Source organism: Rattus rattus, chromosome X, assembly GCF_011064425.1.
Source record: "Rattus rattus isolate New Zealand chromosome X, Rrattus_CSIRO_v1, whole genome shotgun sequence".
NCBI classification, from domain to species: domain Eukaryota; kingdom Metazoa; phylum Chordata; class Mammalia; order Rodentia; family Muridae; genus Rattus; species Rattus rattus.
Genome location: NC_046172.1, coordinates 28,763,220 through 28,780,966, shown reverse-complemented (window position 1 = coordinate 28,780,966; position 17,747 = coordinate 28,763,220). Strand labels below are relative to the sequence as shown.

Here is a 17,747-nt window from a genome sequence, read left to right as displayed (position 1 = left end):
CTGGAGTTTCAGCTTCTCAAGAAAGGCAGAAGAATTCGATGTGTGAAGTCTCAGCTTTCTCACTCACCTTAAGTCAGAAAAGGCACTGGATCCTGCATTACTACACCCATTGATAATATCTCACAGGCACTGGAATTTGTAAACCCATTTGAGCCTGAAAGGGAGGTTCTAGCTTGGTCAATCCTTAAAATCATAACCTGCTGAGAAAAAAATTGGCAGGATGATTTTGGCCCCACCTCCTCTTTTTCCCAGCCACAGCTGCTCCACTATTCAGTAGAATCAGAAAAGTAGACTCTTAGAGAATGAAAACCAAAGGAAATCATAGGCAATGTGGAGAACTTAGTGGGAAAAAAGTGAGGGAAAATATATAAAGAGACTTGTGGATGGTAGGATAATTAGCCCTTTACAAACAACACCTAATCTAGACCACGAGTTCTCAATCTGGGTACTAGAGATACATGAAGCTACGTAATTATTTATTATGTCAATTACTCTGTACATTTTAGGCTACATAGCCATATCCCTTGCCTTAATTTCCTAGGTGTCAGAGCATCCACTTATATTCTGTTGCCACTACCAATGATATTTCTGGGCATTACCAAATATCCACAGGAAACAAAATCTCTGTTTGAGAACCAGTGCTTTCTGTGTAACTCTATGTAAAGCATGCAGCAATGGGCACAAGCCATGTGAGTAAAGCCTTCGCATCTTTCTTCCCAATTTATAACCAGTCTCCACTTGTGTTTTAGACAGAACAGTATCAAAATGTTTACAAGTTATTAAGATTTTAAATACTGGATTAGATTTTAGAAAGAAGGGCTATTTCCTTCAATTTATAAAAGGATGAGAGTATGTCTATAGTTAGTAATCATTGTACCAAATGATTTGGTACATAGATTTTTAGGATTAGAATGAGTCCTTGGAGTAAACCGCCTTCTGTTTCCCCATATGGAAGGTTTTCTTTCTTACTTGGGTGGGAAGATGACATGTGAAAGCACATTGTCATGAGTGTCAGCATGAATGAATGGTACTCAGCTTCCAGGGAAGATACCAATGTTCTTTCTTTTTAAACAAGTCATACTATCTATAGAACCTATGTAGACTGAGAATTTTTTTTTCAAAAGAAGAAAGGAAAAGATGTCCAACTCAACATAACACAGTGTCCTGGATGAGATCCTGAAACAAAGTGAGGACATTAGCAGGAAGTTGATAAAATATGAAACAAGTCTATCACTTTGTTGATGACGGTACATCAAGGATAGTATAATATGTTATTAGGGGAAACATGGAGAGGCTTACAAAGAAATGCTGTATCATTCTTGTAATTTTACAGTACATCTAAAATTATTCAACAATTCAAAATGACCTTTAAAAGCCACTCTTCTTTGTACCAACTCTATTTGAATAAAGGTTGAAAATTCATTTGTCGAATGTAAGAAAATAGAAGCCTGGGCTGCTTCTTGAGGTGTTTCATTGAATCTGAAACTCAAATTTGTGGCACGAAGGGAAATGACTCACAGAGTCATGGTTTCTGACCTGGTTGAAACTGTGGAAATGATCTACTCTTGCCATCTCCCTCATTGGAAGAAAAGCACATGTCCAAACTGACAGAAAACACAAAATAGCAGATATGCCTGCCATTGTGGTGGAGCATACTTGCTAAAGAGGAAGTAGCCAGCTTAGAGTCTCAGTCAGTTTTATTTTTATGGCCTTGGTGATGGTTTCATAGGTGGTAGATTAAGTCATCTTAGAATAGTGGTATCTCTAAATCCATTTCTGCATAAATTATTCAAACCTTATATTTTTTACCCATATCTGAGAACTCCTATTTCTACACAATTTTATTTGTAAATGTCTCATACTTATGCTGATAAACTAAAATATTTCCTTAAATATACATAAGATATATATATATATATATATATATATATATATATATATAACAATTTACACTCTATGAATTCATTATAGAAATGTGCGATACAGGCTGAGTGTGGTCATGTACACCTTTAGTTCCAGAACTAGGGAATCAGAGGCAGGTAAAGATCTACGTCTTTGAGGCCAGTTTGGTAATCATGGTAAGATCTGTCTCAAAATAAATTTTTACACTATTTTAGTTCTAACTAAAGTGAAAATTATTTCTTCTCTGCGGGCTGTCAACCTCTAAAAACTAAGGTAAGGGAAAGGCTAAGTTCTCTATTTTATTTCTAGTTTGGATCTGGAGTATTGTTAAAGATGTAATTTTATTACTATTGGTCTCTGCCTCTAGGGAGCTATGTATTGTATCCTTGCTCAACATCTGCTGCTTTATGATGATTAACCTTATCCATGCAAGTTAAATTTGCCTGGTAAGTTCACACCGGAAAACAGATAGGGTCTAATAAGAGCAGGGCAGCCAAAACCCCAATCAAAACCAGAAAAATGAGACTTTATAATGAATTCCAAACTGGCCTTTCTACATTGAGTTCCTGTTCTGTATCTAAAGTCCATTCAAAGAAATGGAATAAGAGCATCCCTAGCAGTGAAATGAAGTATCTGCCTATGGATGGGAAATCTATGGGACCACTGCAATTCTGTGCTACAAGAGATGGCATGGGGTAAAGTCTAGATATTTAAGAAAAGAAGTAGCATAGAGTTGTCTTTTCTATTCTAACACAAAATTTATTTTATTTTCTCCAGGCTTATTTTATCATAGCACATGACTATTCTCCTTGGCTTGGGAATATTATTTATATTTTAACACTTATCTGCTAACGTATCATCTTCTTTCTAGAAAGAAGATTCATCATCAATCTTTCCAATTGCCCATCCATCTGTCCACCCAACAGTGATTAATCACACATTGTGGGGTAAACTAAGTGATGTGTTTTAAAGCTAGATGGGCAGGCATTATCTGTTCCTTTGGGGGACTCATGAGTTAAGTGTTAGAGATAGATCTGGGAAAAACTGACTAAAACCAAACAAATAAATGCCTTTGTGAACATTTTACTAGGTGTTAGTACAGATGAGCAAAGGCTGACCCCAACTATGCTTTCAAAAGCTAATATTTAGTTCAGTTCTCAAGGGATAAAGTTGCTCTTCTCAGGACCCTTTGAATTGTGTTGGTGTTTTCCTCAATAATTCATATGGTGACTACAGAAATCCTTTCTTTCTGACTCTCCAACCCTCTGAATGTTTTATTTTTGGTAAAAAACACTTTATTGCAGATGTTTTCAACCATCCTAGTGCTATGACCCTTTAATTTTCTTCCTCATGTTGTGTTGAGTCACAACCATAAATTATATTCATTGTTATTTTCGTAACTGTAAGTTTGCTACTGTTATGTATTGTAGTGTGAGTATCTGACATTCAGGATATCTGATATGCGACCCCTTTGAAAGGGTTGTTCAATCCCCACAAGGGACAAGACCTACAGGTTGAGAACTGCTGCATTATTGGGTAAAAGTTCTACTGGTGAGCAAACATGACAGAGTCCAGAGTGGAATAATAGCTCCATCAGAGGAAAGCAGAGTTATAGAGAGTGAAAATAAAAATTCTGGGAAAGAAAAACAGACTTCACTAAAAATATGAAAAAATGATTCAAGTCCAACATAGCCCTATCATTTATCCAACATTGGCTGTCAATTAATTGTGCATGTTTATATGCACACAGGTCTGTCATCATCAAGACACATTTTGTGTTATTGATTGTTGGTTATTTCACACAATTCTGGAAACATCTATTTTTCTATCATCTTATCTCCAGAAGATTTTCCACTAATTATAATTTACACAGAAGAAGTTGTGTAGGGATGTGGGCAACATGTCCTTTCTCTTGGCACCAATCCCACTGAATTAATCTGTGTTTCTTCATTCTCACGGCACCATGTGGACTCATATTTCCAGAATCTGTTTTCAAAATATCTCCATTTCCCTGGAAAAGGAAATGTTTTATGGTGTTCTTAAGCAATAGAGATGCCTCTTCTTAGAGGGCATGCTCCCCAAAGTACTTGTAAAATGTACTAATCTTGTTAGTTTACAGGCTGAAGAGGTGGTAAAATTAACAAAACTGTGGTCACAACATCAGAACATTCTGTTAGTCTCTCTCTGCTGTAATGAGACTCAACTATCAGAGGTCAGCATACTTGTAACTCAATTAAACACTAAGAAAAGAAATCCTCTTCTGTTTTGTGTAAATTATTTTGTCAGGGCAATTAGTTCTAAAATTTCTCTTTGTGATATACAAGAGAGACAAATAACTCCCACGGATTCTTGCATCGCAAAGCAAGTTTTTTTCCTATTTAAGAAAAATTGTTAAGATATTTGATTTATTAAACATGTCTCCTTATTCAGTTAAAATGTAATTACTCCTTGCTTCAAAAAGTGGTCATGATCACCCTTGAAGGTCTTTTACTAGCTGGTATTTTTTCATATTTAAGTTCTATGAGTTAATCAAATGGGATTTTAAAACAACAACAATAGCAGAAGCAACAGAAATGACAAATACGTCATGAGCACGTACCCTAAGGGAGCAGACTTGTTGCTGTCCTTTCTAAATCTGAGAGATAACCTATTCTTTTAAGCTTCTTAATTTATAGCTTTTATCCCCTGACCCTTACAGGGATGATGATGACACCTATTACTTTTTCTACCTAGACAGTTTTCAGAGAGAGAAGTTTATAATCATCAAACTAGAAAAAAGGGGCTTTTATTAAATCATTTCTTTTGGCTTTATTTCTCTGCTGGATTTTAAAAGAAAAGAAGAAGGTAGGTGAATATAAATTAGAAATATCACACTCATCTCAAAAACACCTTGCACTGTTAACTTGAGAGAATGCTATCCAGGCATAGGGTTCGGAGAGACAGCTTAGTTGATGAAGTGTCTGGCTTGCATTCATGAAGCCCTGGGTTTGATCTCTAGCAGGTATAAAACCAGAGGTGTTGACACATACCCTGCAATACAAGTACTTGGGAATGGATGATCAGAAATTTAATGTCATCCTTGGCTATGTAGGGAAAGAGGCAAGTGTGAGCTACATGAGACTCTTTGTTTCAGAAAAAGAAAAGAAACAAACTCTAACAGGAAAAAAAATCCCCAAATTATAGAGTTTCATCATTATTTATTACAAAGCCTACATATAGTTTATACTAGAAAGATGGAGTCTGACAGTTGTGTCCCTGTGGAATGTGATTTTTTTTTGACCTATAGAAGAGACCAATTCCAACTACTTTAGTTTTGTTCTATAACGAACGAGCCAATTAGATATCCATAAGACATGAACTTTAAATCCTGGCAACGTGTAAAAATTTCTGTCAGTTTGCTCACATAAAAATAGCTCTCTTGCATGCAGTGACTGGAAAGATGACACAAGTGGATGGAAACTTAGAATCCTTTCTTCCATATCACCTGCATGCACAACTACATGGTGCCACTGGCAAGTCAAACTCTACCTTCGTCCTCCACTCACTCACTTTTATTCACCCTTGCCCATTTTGTCACTTTATGCTTCCTGGGGTAATTTTTCACCCCAGCTTTGTAGAGCACTGTATGCTAATCCCCTGATTTATTCCTGGTTGCCACTACCCACTTAGGCACTGGTAGGCATTCCAATTCTAGGGAATGGAAAGGGAGAGAAGTGTACTAGGAATCAGCATTGGAAATGCTGCTCCTTTCTTATAAAACTACTTGCTGGAACGTTAGTACTCTTCCCTGTCTCTTGATGCTCCTATAAGCTTATCAATGCCAAGGGTTGCTGCAGCCATTCCATAATGATGAAGAAAGCCAGGAAACAGCAAGAGACTCCACTGATATAATAGCAAAAACAGATAGAAATCCATGGAAATAATGGAAGTGGCTTATCCCTGGACTCTTCATGAAGTTATTTTATTTTAACTTCTGTAACTTGTAGTAAATGTATATTAATAGTTGAAGATCAAAAACAGCTTTGTGATTTTCTACTTTTAGGTCTGCCAGACATGTTATACCAAGTATTCTTAAGAAATGATTTCCATAGATGTTTTGAATCTATGTGTTTATAATTGGGTGGGTAGAAGGAGAGAGGTCACATTGCCAAGAACTAAATATCTATAAATAAATAGTTATATACAGATAAATGTTGCTAACTTGTCAGCTATCACACTTGACAGTAATAAAAAAAAGTTACATTAAACCTTTACCAGAGATTATTTTATTATTAAAATCATCCATTCAATGCACTACCAATATATCCATAAATATAAGGCATACTAATGTATAACACACTATAAATTACTATATATGGTGACATTAGTTGTTTAAGAAATTCATAAAATGTTATTTATCTTTCTTGTTTAGTTCTACCACATAATTGGCGAAAAAATATTTATTCACATGTGTAAGCACTAAAATCTGAGAATTATAAATTTCTGACCACTCCAAAAAATCCAATTACAAAAACTATTTGCAATTATCAAATTTACTTTAGGCAGTGATCCCAGTGGAGAGCCCAGGGTAGTCATAAAAAGATGCCAGACTATTTTAGAAACTGCAGTGATCAGGACTTTGTTCTACATTTCAAAGTCTTATACAATCAATAGTGGCTGGTGCTCTAACACACACAAAAAGAAAATGTGTGTATCGTGATCAGTAAAAGACAAGACTTTGGATGGAAAAAAACTATACTACCTCAAAACATGAACTACTAGTTGTGGACAATGAATCTCAAAGAATGTGAGTTAATGAATTGGGCATGTGCTCTGTACTAGTACTGAATCATTCAGGAGCACACACGAAGCACACATTTGAGAACTACACACTACACAAGTCTTCAGCTCTTAGGGAAAGCATCCAAGAAGAAAGCTACAAAAGCAACTGCAATAAAGTGTTTGTCATTCTTGGCTTTCACTGGAGTAGATGGATGAGGCTGCTTCTTTCTCAAAGGGCTTCCCAAGGCAATTGAATAGATTTCATCTTTGACTGTAATTTATATATTTGTATTTTGTCTGTTGAGTAACCTGGGATAACTAGAGGATATGGATAGTTTTTGACATGGCTAGACATATAGGAATATGAAAATGAACCCAAGGCTAGAACCATACCTTAAACATCTAGGGTCAATCTCTTTGAGTGACACTTTAGAATATCATATACTGCTTCACTGCTCTCTTTAGCAATATCAAGGTGTTTATGTTGTCTGCAGAAGCTAGGTAAAGCACACAGGGAAAGATATTTTTTACTCTCCCTATCTTACACATACACAGACACACACACACACACACACACACACACACACACACACACACACACACCTTAAAATACTGAATACACACAGATTCAAAACTACTTCTGAGGATACCTTTTCATATATGTACCTGGCATTACATGACATGTCTGACAGATCTAGAAGTAGGAAAACACATTATAGAGCAGATTCGGATTACTCATTGTTAAGATACATTTGACTGAAAACCATGGAAGTTTAATAAAAATAAAAATGGCTGACCTAAAAACTCTTCATCTTATTTTATCGGTAATGTAGAATTAGGGTAGTTATATGGCTCCTTTATTCAGTGGATTTCCATCTTTTCTCTCTGATACCTTCAGTGTGCTACATATCTATCTCCCTTGGGTGATTCATCAATCTTGCTATTACCAAAGAGAGAAGGACGGCCATATAGGAATCCTCCCAGGTGTGCATCACTGAGGGTATAGTTGTAGCCCTCGTGTCATCTCCTTAACCATACAGGGAAAAATGTGAAATTTGACTTACAAAGTTCCCTAGAGCCTCAGCAAAGAAAGGTTATTCATACTGATTTTTGGTTATTTTCCTCTTGATGTGTGATGGTCAATTTGTAGGTCATAAATCTACTATTGATCCAGGAAAATATAGTAGGACATGGAAAAGTGTTTTAGAAAAAAGGCACAGAATTAAATGGAAGTGGATATTTGAGAATGCTGTATGAAGTATTTAACTCTGAAAAGAGAATAGCATTTGTGTCACATGTTCCCAAGGCTGAGATGTAAGGTATAATTTATTCCTCAGTATAGATTTTAGATATATGCTAAAACCTGTTGTTCCAAGAACATAGACTTAAATCATTGGTGCATTTGTTATATAGACTGTTAAGTAAATGAATTTCTTCTTTTATATGAAATGGTATAAAATATTTCAATAGTGATATAGGCAAGAAACAGGAAGCTTTGACATCTTTTTCTCCAATAAGGGAGTAAGCTTTGTGGCTTATGATTACTCTGGTGGTTTTAGGTATGATAGAACAGTGGAGCAGTCTTGAATTGAAGACAGCAAAATGAGGCTCACCTCATGCTTTATAATTAAGATGAGATATAGAGTTGAGGGAAGATGCATGAAAAAGTGATATAGCAATGATGGCAATGATAATTATCATGTTGATGGAGATGGATAGCTTTTATGGAGAATGTATGAGATGTCAGTAGATGCTTTAAACTCATTATGGTTGTTACTACACTTAAACCTCACATTAACCCATGAGACCATCAATTAAAGCTGGAAAATAAGTACAGGGTAAAGTTAGAGGAAATAATTAAGGTATCTTCAAACCCATTCCTGGAGATACTGGGGAAGATGTGAGAAAGGTGATCAATGCTTTCTGCAAGGTTAGAGAAGAGTAAAGAGGACATTTAACTTTAAAGAAGTATACTCAGGCATACATTCATTTCTGACAGAATTACTGGTGTTGTGCCCTGTCCCTGGTATTCTAAGCAAATGATCCATAACCCTGTCTTATGGGAAGTCATGATCCTCTGTGGGAGGACCAAGGAAAAGGTGGTGGACACAAAGAAGGTGCCATTAGTTCTAGATCTCCTATACTAGAGTCCTTTGAGACCTTCCAAGCAAAGAAGTCATACATATTTAGCATTACTTGACTCCTATTGGCATTTCTAGCAGACTGTGGAGTCTGCTTCCTGTTTCAGCTTGACTGTGATGCACACCAAAAATTTCAACAAACAGATCTAGCACATTACACCTGGACATTTCCAGTAAGGATAGCACAAAGACGGGACAGCAACCCTTGCTATCCAAGTTACTATTTGACAACCTAAACTTGCAGTTCATGTCTCCCAGGTAATTTAACTTTCTAAATCAACACTTAAGTCACAAACTGAAGGTGGCTGCTAGATTCTTAGGCTACCAAGAATATACATTTTTGTTTTTTCATTGAGTTGTTTATTTGGGTTTTATGATGGCATAATGACAAGGGCCTGCTTTATAAAGGAGGCCATGTAATTGAGCAATTTTGAGGTATCAGGTTACTCTTAAAAATAAAGCAGGAAGGGTTTTTTTATTAGACTATTGCCTGCAGTTTCTTTTTAAAATATATTTTTATTTTTTATTGATTATTTTATTTATTTACATTTTAAGTGTTATCCATCTTCCTGTTTCCCCTCCACAGACTACCTATCCCTTCCTCCATCCACCCAGCCTCACCACCAGTACATAGGGTGAGCCATGGCTCCAGATGCATATATTGCAGAGGATGGCCTCGTTGGCTATCACTGGGAGAGGAGCCCTTTGGTCCTGTGGAGGCTTGATGGCCTATATTTTCTTAAATCATTAACTATTTAAAACAATTTTCAATACTCATAAACAAACTCTTTACCAATTCTCATATCAGAAATTAACAAGAAAGAAAAGCAATAAAAACATAAATTAAACAAACCAATTAAAGAAAATTAATATGTAATTTCTTTTTGTGGGATGATTTGGCTTTATAAACTTAAATATATTGAGGATAAGCCACCCTACATATAATAGAATCTTATACTGATTGTGGGGAAAAATCCCTTGCTATCTTTTATTTTACTTTAAACTGTGCATCAGTATTTTTCTTCTATAAATAGCCAAATAGCCATTATTGTTATAATAAGATAAGCTGTTGTTTATTAAGAGTTTAGATGCCTTGTACGAAGTAAGTGGTTTTATTATGCTACTTTCATACCAGTATATTACACACTTCAATCATACTTATCACATCTAGTATTTTCATTTTACTTTATTGTTTATTTATGTCCATGAGTATGCATGAGTGTATGCCAGTTGTATGCACATGCTCACTGAGGCCAGAACAGTGGTCAATACCCTTGAGGTGAAGTTAGGGGCAGTTGTGAGTCACCTGATATAGATGCTGGAAACTGAACTCCAGTCCTCTGAAAAAGCAGTATGCATCCTTAGACACTGAGCCATCTCTCTAGATTTTATAATAACCTCTCAATTGTGATATGAAGTAAAATGCAGCCACACTTGCTATACCCATTAACAAACATGGCTATTTTTCAATATAACTTTATTTACAAAGCCAAACACTTACTTACATTGGACTTTTGGTTAATTTGTTAACTCCAATATTCAGTAAACATAACACATTGCCTGATATTTAAATTCTTTCTGCTTGTGCTTCCTGGTTCTGTTAGTAAAGCTCATGCTATTTGTAGACTAGTTAGTCTGATTTAAAAGATCCTGCAAATGCAGCAGTCTAAATAGTCAGAATCCCCCTAGGTCTGACAGGAAAAAATAACTCCTGATAAATATTATTATTCCTGCTGGTGTTCCCCTGATAATAAAAATAATACAGCTTGTCATATAGATAGTAGATTCTTATACATATTTTGGTTCATTTTAAACTGTTGTCTACTATTTACTTACCTCTTTATTGTGCATCAGTACAATATTTTTTAATTGCTTGAGTTTCATGACATACTTTAATATGTAAACAAGAGTAACCTCTATTAACTTCATCAGTCATCACCTGATTATAGTCAATTAGTTACTTAAATTATGTTCATTCTAATTTTGTTAAAGTATAAAATTTATATTGTTGCTCCTCTATGGAATAACATTCATTTTATTGATTATTAATAGCATAGTTGGTACCTTACATTATTGATCTTTTGCTTAAGTGAAAAGCATGTCTGCCATTTCCTCCATTTTGATTCAGGAATTTGCTATGTAGCCCAAGCTGGTCTTGAACTCACAATCTTCCTCCCTCAGTGTTGGGATTACCAACCATAGCCAACACTCTAACTTCCATTCAGATCCAACTTAAACCCTATTGCCTTTCTTTTTTTATTTATTTATTTATTTATTTATTTTTTTTTATTAACTTGAATATTTCTTATATACATTTCGAGTGTTATTCCCTTCCCGGTTTCCGGGCAAACATCCCCCTCCCCCCTCCCCTTCCTTATGGGTGTTCCCCTCCCCACCCTCCCCCCATTGCTGCCCCCCGACAGTCTAGTTCACTGGGGTTCGTTCTTAGCAGGACCCAGGCTTCCCTTCCACTGGTGCTCTTTATTAGATATTCATTGCTACCTATGAGGTCAGAGTCCAGGGTCAGTCCATGTATAGTCTTTTAGGTGGCTTAGTCCCTGGAAGCTCTGGTGGCTTGGCATTGTTGTACATATAGGGTCTCGAGCCCCTTCAAGTTCTTCCAGTTCTTTCTCTGATTCCTTCAACGGGGGTCCTATTCTGATTCAGAGGTTTGCTGCTGACATTCGCCTGTATTTGCTGTGTTCTGGCGCTGTCTCTCAGGAGCCATCTACACTTCTGCACTTCTTTGCTTCATCCATCTTGTCTAATTGGGTGGCTGTATATATGGGCCACATGTGGGCAGGGCTCTGAATGGATGTTCCCTTCCCAGTCTCTGTTTAATCTTTGCCTCTCATCTTCCCTGCCAAGGGTATTCTTGTTCCCCTTTAAAGAAGGAGGTGAAGCATTCACATTTTGATCATCCGGCTTGGAGTTTCATTTGTTCTAGGCATCTAGTGGCAATTCAGGCATTTGGGCTAATAACCCACTTATCAATGAGAGTGCATACTATGTATGTCTTTTCTGTGATTGGGTTAAGCTCACCAGATGATATTTTCCAGTTCAACCATTTGCCTACAAATTTCATAAACTCATTGTTTTATAGCTGAGCAATATTCCATTGTGTAGAATATACCACATTTTCTGTATCCATTCCTCTGTTGAAGGGCATCTGGGTTCTTCCAGCTTCTGGCTATTATAAATAAGGCTGCGATGAACATAGTGGAGCACGTGTCTTTTTTATATGTTGGGGCATCTTTTGGGTATATGCCCAAGAGAGGGATAGCTGGATCCTCAGGCAGTTTAATGTCCAATTTTCTGAGGAACCTCCAGACTGATTTCCAGAATGGTTGTACCAGTCTGCAATCCCACCAACAATGGAGGAGTGTTCCTCTTTCTCCACATCCTCGCCAGCATTTGCTGTTACCTGAGTTTTTGATCTTAGCCATTCTCACTGGTGTGAGGTGAAATCTCAGGTTGTTTTGATTTGCATTTCCCCTGATGACTAAAGATGTTGAACATTTCTTTAGGTGTTTCTCAACCATTCGGCATTCCTCAGCTGTAGAATTCTTGTTTAGCTCTGAACCCCATTTTTAATAGGGTTATTTGTCTCCTGCGGTCTAACTTTTGAGTTCTTTGTATATTTTTGGATATAAGGCCTCTATTCGTTGTAGGATTGGTAAAGATCTTTTCCCAATCTGTTGGTTGCCGTTTTGTCCTAACCACAGTGTCCTTTGCCTTGCAGAAGCTTTGTAGTTTTATGAGATCCCATTTGTCGATTCTTGATCTTAGAGCATAAGCCATTGGTGTTTTGTTCAGGAAATTTTTTCCAGTTCCCATGTGTTCCAGATGCTTCCTCAGTTTTTCTTCTATTGGTTTGAGTGTGTCTGGTTTTTTTGATGTGGAGGTCCTTGATCCACTTGGACTTAAACTTTGTACGGGGTGATAAGCATGGATCGATCTGCATTCTTTTACATGTTGACCTCCAGTTGAACCAGCACCATTTGCTGAAAATGCTATCTTTTTTCCATTGGATGGATTTGGCTCCTTTGTCAAAAATCAAGTGACCATAGGTGTGTGGATTCATTTCTGGGTCTTCAATTCTGTTCCATTGGTCTATCTGTCTGTCTCTGTACCAATACCATGCAGTTTTTATCACTATTGCTCTGTAATACTGCTTGAGTTCAGGGATAGTGATTCCCCCTGAAGTCCTTTTATTGTTGAGGATAGTTTTAGCTATCCTGGGTTTTTTGTTATTCAGATGAATTTGCAAATTGTTCTGTCTAACTCTTTGAAGAATTGATTGGTATTTTGATGGGGATTGCACATTGAATCTGTAGATAAGCTTTTGGTAAAATGGCCATTTTTTACTATATTAATCCTGCCAATCCATGAGCATGGGAGATCTTTCCACCTTCTGAGGTCTTCTTCAATTTCTTTCTTCAGTGTCTTGAAGTTCTTATTGTACAGATCTTTTTACTTGCTTGGTTAAAGTCACACCGAGGTATTTTATATTATTTGGGTCTATTATGAAGGGTGTCATTTCCCTAATTTCTTTCTCGGCTTGTTTCTCTTTTGTGTAGAGGAAGGCTACTGATTTATTTGAGTTAATTTTTATACCCAGCCACTTTGCTGAAGTTGTTTATCAGCTTTAGTAGTTCTCTGGTGGAACTTTTGGCATCATAAATATACTATCATATCATCTGCAAATAGTGATATTTTGACTTCTTTTTTCCGATCTGTATCCCTTGATCTCCTTTTTGTTGTCTGATTGCTCTGGCTAGAACTTCAAGAACTATATTGAATAAGTAGGGAGAGAGTGGGCAGCCTTGTCTAGTCCCTGATTTTAGTGGGATTGCTTCAAGTTTCTCTCCATTTAGTTTAATGTTAGCAAATGGTTTGTTGTATATAGCTTTTACTATGTTTAGGTATGGGCCTTATTTCCTATTCTTCCAGGACTTTTATCATGAAGGGTGTTGAATTTTGTCAAATGCTTTCTCAGCATCTAATGAAATGATCATGTGGTTTTGTTCTTTCAGTTTTGTTTTATATAATGGATCACGTTGATGGTTTTCCGTGCATATTAAACCATCCTCCATGCCTGGGATGAAGCCTACTTGATCATGGTGGATGATTGTTTTGATGTGCTCTTGGATTCGGTTTGAATTTTGTTGAGTATTTTTGTCAATGTTCATAAGGAAATTGGTCTGAAGTTCTCTTTCTTTGTTGGGTCTTTTGTGTGGTTTAGGTATAAAAATTGTGGCTTCATAGAAGGAATTCGTGGTGCTCCATCTGTTTCAATTTTGTGGCATAGTTTGGATAATATTGGTATGAGGTCTCCTATGAAGGTCTGATAGAATTCTGCACTAAACCCGTCTGGACCTGGGCTCTTTTTGGTTGGGAGACCTTTAATGACTGCTTCTATTTCCTTAGGAGTTATGGGGTTGTTTAACTGGTTTATCTGTTCCTGATTTAACTTCAAGTACCTGGTATCTATCTAGAAATTGTCCATTTCCTGTAGATTTTCAAGTTTTGTTGAATATAGGCTTTTATAGTAAAGATCTGATGATTTTGAATTTCCTCTGAATCTCTGTAGTTATGTCTCCTTTTCATTTCTGATTTTTGTTAATTTGGACACACTCTCTGTCCTCTCGTTAGTCTATTTCAAGGGTTTATCTATCTTGTTGATTTTTCTCAAAGAACCAACTTTTGGTTCTGTTGATTCTTTCTATGGTCCTTTTTGTTTCTACTTGGTTGATTTCAGCTCTGAGTTTGATTATTTCCTGCCTTCTACTCCTCCTGGGTGTATTTGCTTCTTTTTGTTCTAGAGCTTTTAGGTGTGCTGTCAAGCTGCTGACATATGCTCTTTCCTGTTTCTTTCTGCAGGCACTCAGCGCTATGAGTTTTCCTCTTAGCACAGCTTTCATTGTGTCCCCATAAGTTTGGGTATGTGTACCTTCATTTTTATTAAATTCTAAAAAGTTTTTAATTTCTTTCTTTATTTCTTCCTTGACCAGGTTATCATTGAGTAGAGCATTGTTCAGTTTCCACGTATATGTGGGCATTCTTCCCTTATTGTTATTGAAGACCAGCTTTAGGCCGTGGTGGTCCGATAGCACGCATGGGATTATTTCTATCTTTCTGTATCTGTTGAGGCCTGTTTTTTGACCAATTATATGGTCAATTTTGGAGAAAGTACCATGAGGAGCTGAGAAGAAGGTATATCCTTTTGCTTTAGGGTAGAACGTTCTATAAATATCCGTTAAGTCCATTTAGCTCATGACTTCTCTTAGTCTGTCACGTCTCTGTTTAATTTCTGTTTCCATGATCTGTCCATTGATGAGAGGGGGTGTTGGAATCTCCACTATTATTGTGTGAGGTGCAATGTGTGTTTGAGCTTTAGTAAGGTTTCTTTTCGTATGTAGGTGCCCTTGTATTTGGGGCATAGATATTTAGGATTGAGTTCATCTTGGTGGATTTTTCCTTTGATGAATATAAGTGTCCTTCCTTATCTTTTTGATGACTTTTTAGTTGAAATTGATTTTATTTGATATTAGAATGGCTACTCCAGCTTGCTTCTTCTGACCATTTGCTTGGAAAAGTTGTTTCCCAGCCTTTCACTCTGAGGTAGTGTCTGTCTTTGTCTCCTGAGGGTTGTGTTTCCTGTAGGCAGCAGAATGCAGGGTCCTCGTTAAATATCAGTTTGTTAATCTATGTCTTTTTATTGGGGAGTTGAGGCCATTGATGTTGAGAGATATTAAGGAATAGTGATTATTGCTTCCTGTTATATTCATATTTGGATGTGAGGTTGTGTTTGTGTGCTTTTCTCCTCTTTGTTTTGTTGCTTAAGACGATTAGTTTCTTGCCTCTTCTTGGGTATAGCTTGCCTCCTTATGTTAAAACTTTACCATTTATTATCCTTTGTAGTGCTGGATTTGTAGAAAGATATTGTATAAATTTGGTTTTGTCATGGAATATCTTGGTTTCTCATCTATGTTAATTGAGAGTTTGCAGGATACAGTAGCCTGGGCTGTGTATTTGTGTTCTCTTAGGGTCTGTATGACATCAGTCCAGGATCTTCTGGCCTTCATAGTTTCTGGCCAAAAGTCTGGTGTGATTCTGATAGGTCTGCCTTTTATATGTTACTTGACCTTTTTCCCTTACTGCTTTTAATATTCTTTCTTTATTTTTGTCGTTTGGTGTTTTACTATTATGTGACGGGAGGTGTTTCTTTTCTGGTCCAATCTATTTGGAGTTCTGTGGAAAACTTCTTGTATGCCTATGGGTATCTCTTTTTTTAGGTTAGGAAGTTTTCTTCTATGATTTTGTTGAAGATATTTACTGGTCCTTTGAGCTGGGGTCTTCACTCTCTTCTATACCTATTATCCTTGGTTTGATCTTCTCATTGAGTCCTGGATTTCCTGTATGTTTTGGACCAGTAGCTTTTCCGCTTTACATTATCTTTGACAGTTGAGTCAATGATTTCTATGGAATCTTCTGCTCCTGAATTCTCTCTTCCATCTCTTGTATTCTGTTGGGTGAAGCTTGTATCTACAGCTCCTTGTCTCTTCTTTTGGTTTTCTATATCCAGGGTTATTTCCATGTGTTCTTTCTTGATTGCTTCTATTTCCATTTTAATTCCTTCAACTGTTTGATTGTGTTTTCCTGGAATTCTTTCAGGGATTTTTTGCGATTCCTCTCTGTAGGCTTCTACTTGTTTATTAATGTTTTCCTGTGTTTCTCTAGGGAGTTCTTCCGCGTCTTTCTTGAAGTCCTCCAGCATCATGATCAAATATGATTTTGAAACTAGATCTTGCTTTTCTGGTGTGTTGGATATTCCATGTTTGTTTGGTGGGAGAATTGGGTTCCAATGATGTCATGTAGTCTTGGTTTCTGTTGCTTGGGTTCCTGCGCTTGCCTCTCGCCATCAGATTATCTCTAGTGTTACTTTGTTCTGCTATTTCTGACAGTGGCTAGATTGTCCTATAAGCCTGTGTGTCAGGAGTGCTGTAGACCTGTTTTACTGTTTTCTTTCTGCCAGTATTGGGGACAGAGTGTTCTGCTTTCGTGCGTGTAGTTTTTCCCCTCTACAGGTCTTCAGCTGTTCCTGTGGGCCTGTGTCTTGAGTTCACCAGGCAGGTCACTTGCAGCAGAAAAGTTGGTCTTACCTGTGGTCCCGAGGCTCAAGTTCGATCGCGGGGTGCTGCCCACGGGCTCTCCGAGGTGGCAGCACCCAGGAAGATCTGTGCCGCCCCTTCCGGGAGCCTCCATGCACCAGGGTTCCAGATGGCCTCTGGTGTTTTCCTCTGGAATCAGCAATGTGTGTGAGAGCAGTCTCTTCTGGTTTTACATGGCGTGTCTGCCTCTCTGAAGGTTTAGCTCTCCTTCCCACGGGATTTGGGTGCAGAGAACTGTTTATCCGGTCTGTTTCCTTCAGGTTCAGGCGGTGTCTCAGGCAGGGCTCCTGCCTCACCTGGGCCCTCTCCCACGGGAGCCCAGAGGCCTTATACAGTTTCCTCTTGGGCCAGGGATGTGGGCAGGGGTGGGCAGTGTTGGTGGTCTCTTCTGCTCTGCAGCCTCAGGAGTGCCTACCTGACCAGGCGGTAAGGTATCTCTCCCACGGGTTCTGGGAGCAGAGAGCTGCTGCCTATTGCCTTTCATTTTAATGATTACCTTGTATACTATTTCGGTTTGCTGACACTGGTGTAACAAATGATTCTGAACTTAAAAACCAACTTATTACATTGCAATGCTGGAAGTAAAACTCTGAAATGCACCTCAGTGGGCTAAAGTCAAGGTGTCAGAAGGACTGTGTCCTTTTGGGGAACTTCAAAAAGAATATATTCCATTGACATTTTTTATCTCCCAGGGTCACATATATTCCTTTAATTATGGCCCCTTTGTTCCATCTTCAAAGCCAGCAGCATTGCATCTCTCTGACCATCC

At 37.5% G+C, this 17,747-nt stretch overlaps 1 pseudogene; it reads right to left on the bottom strand.

Annotated features, from left to right (window-relative positions):
* Positions 1-17,747, bottom strand: part of LOC116888589 — a 64,163-nt pseudogene that overhangs the window by 33,896 nt on the left and 12,520 nt on the right.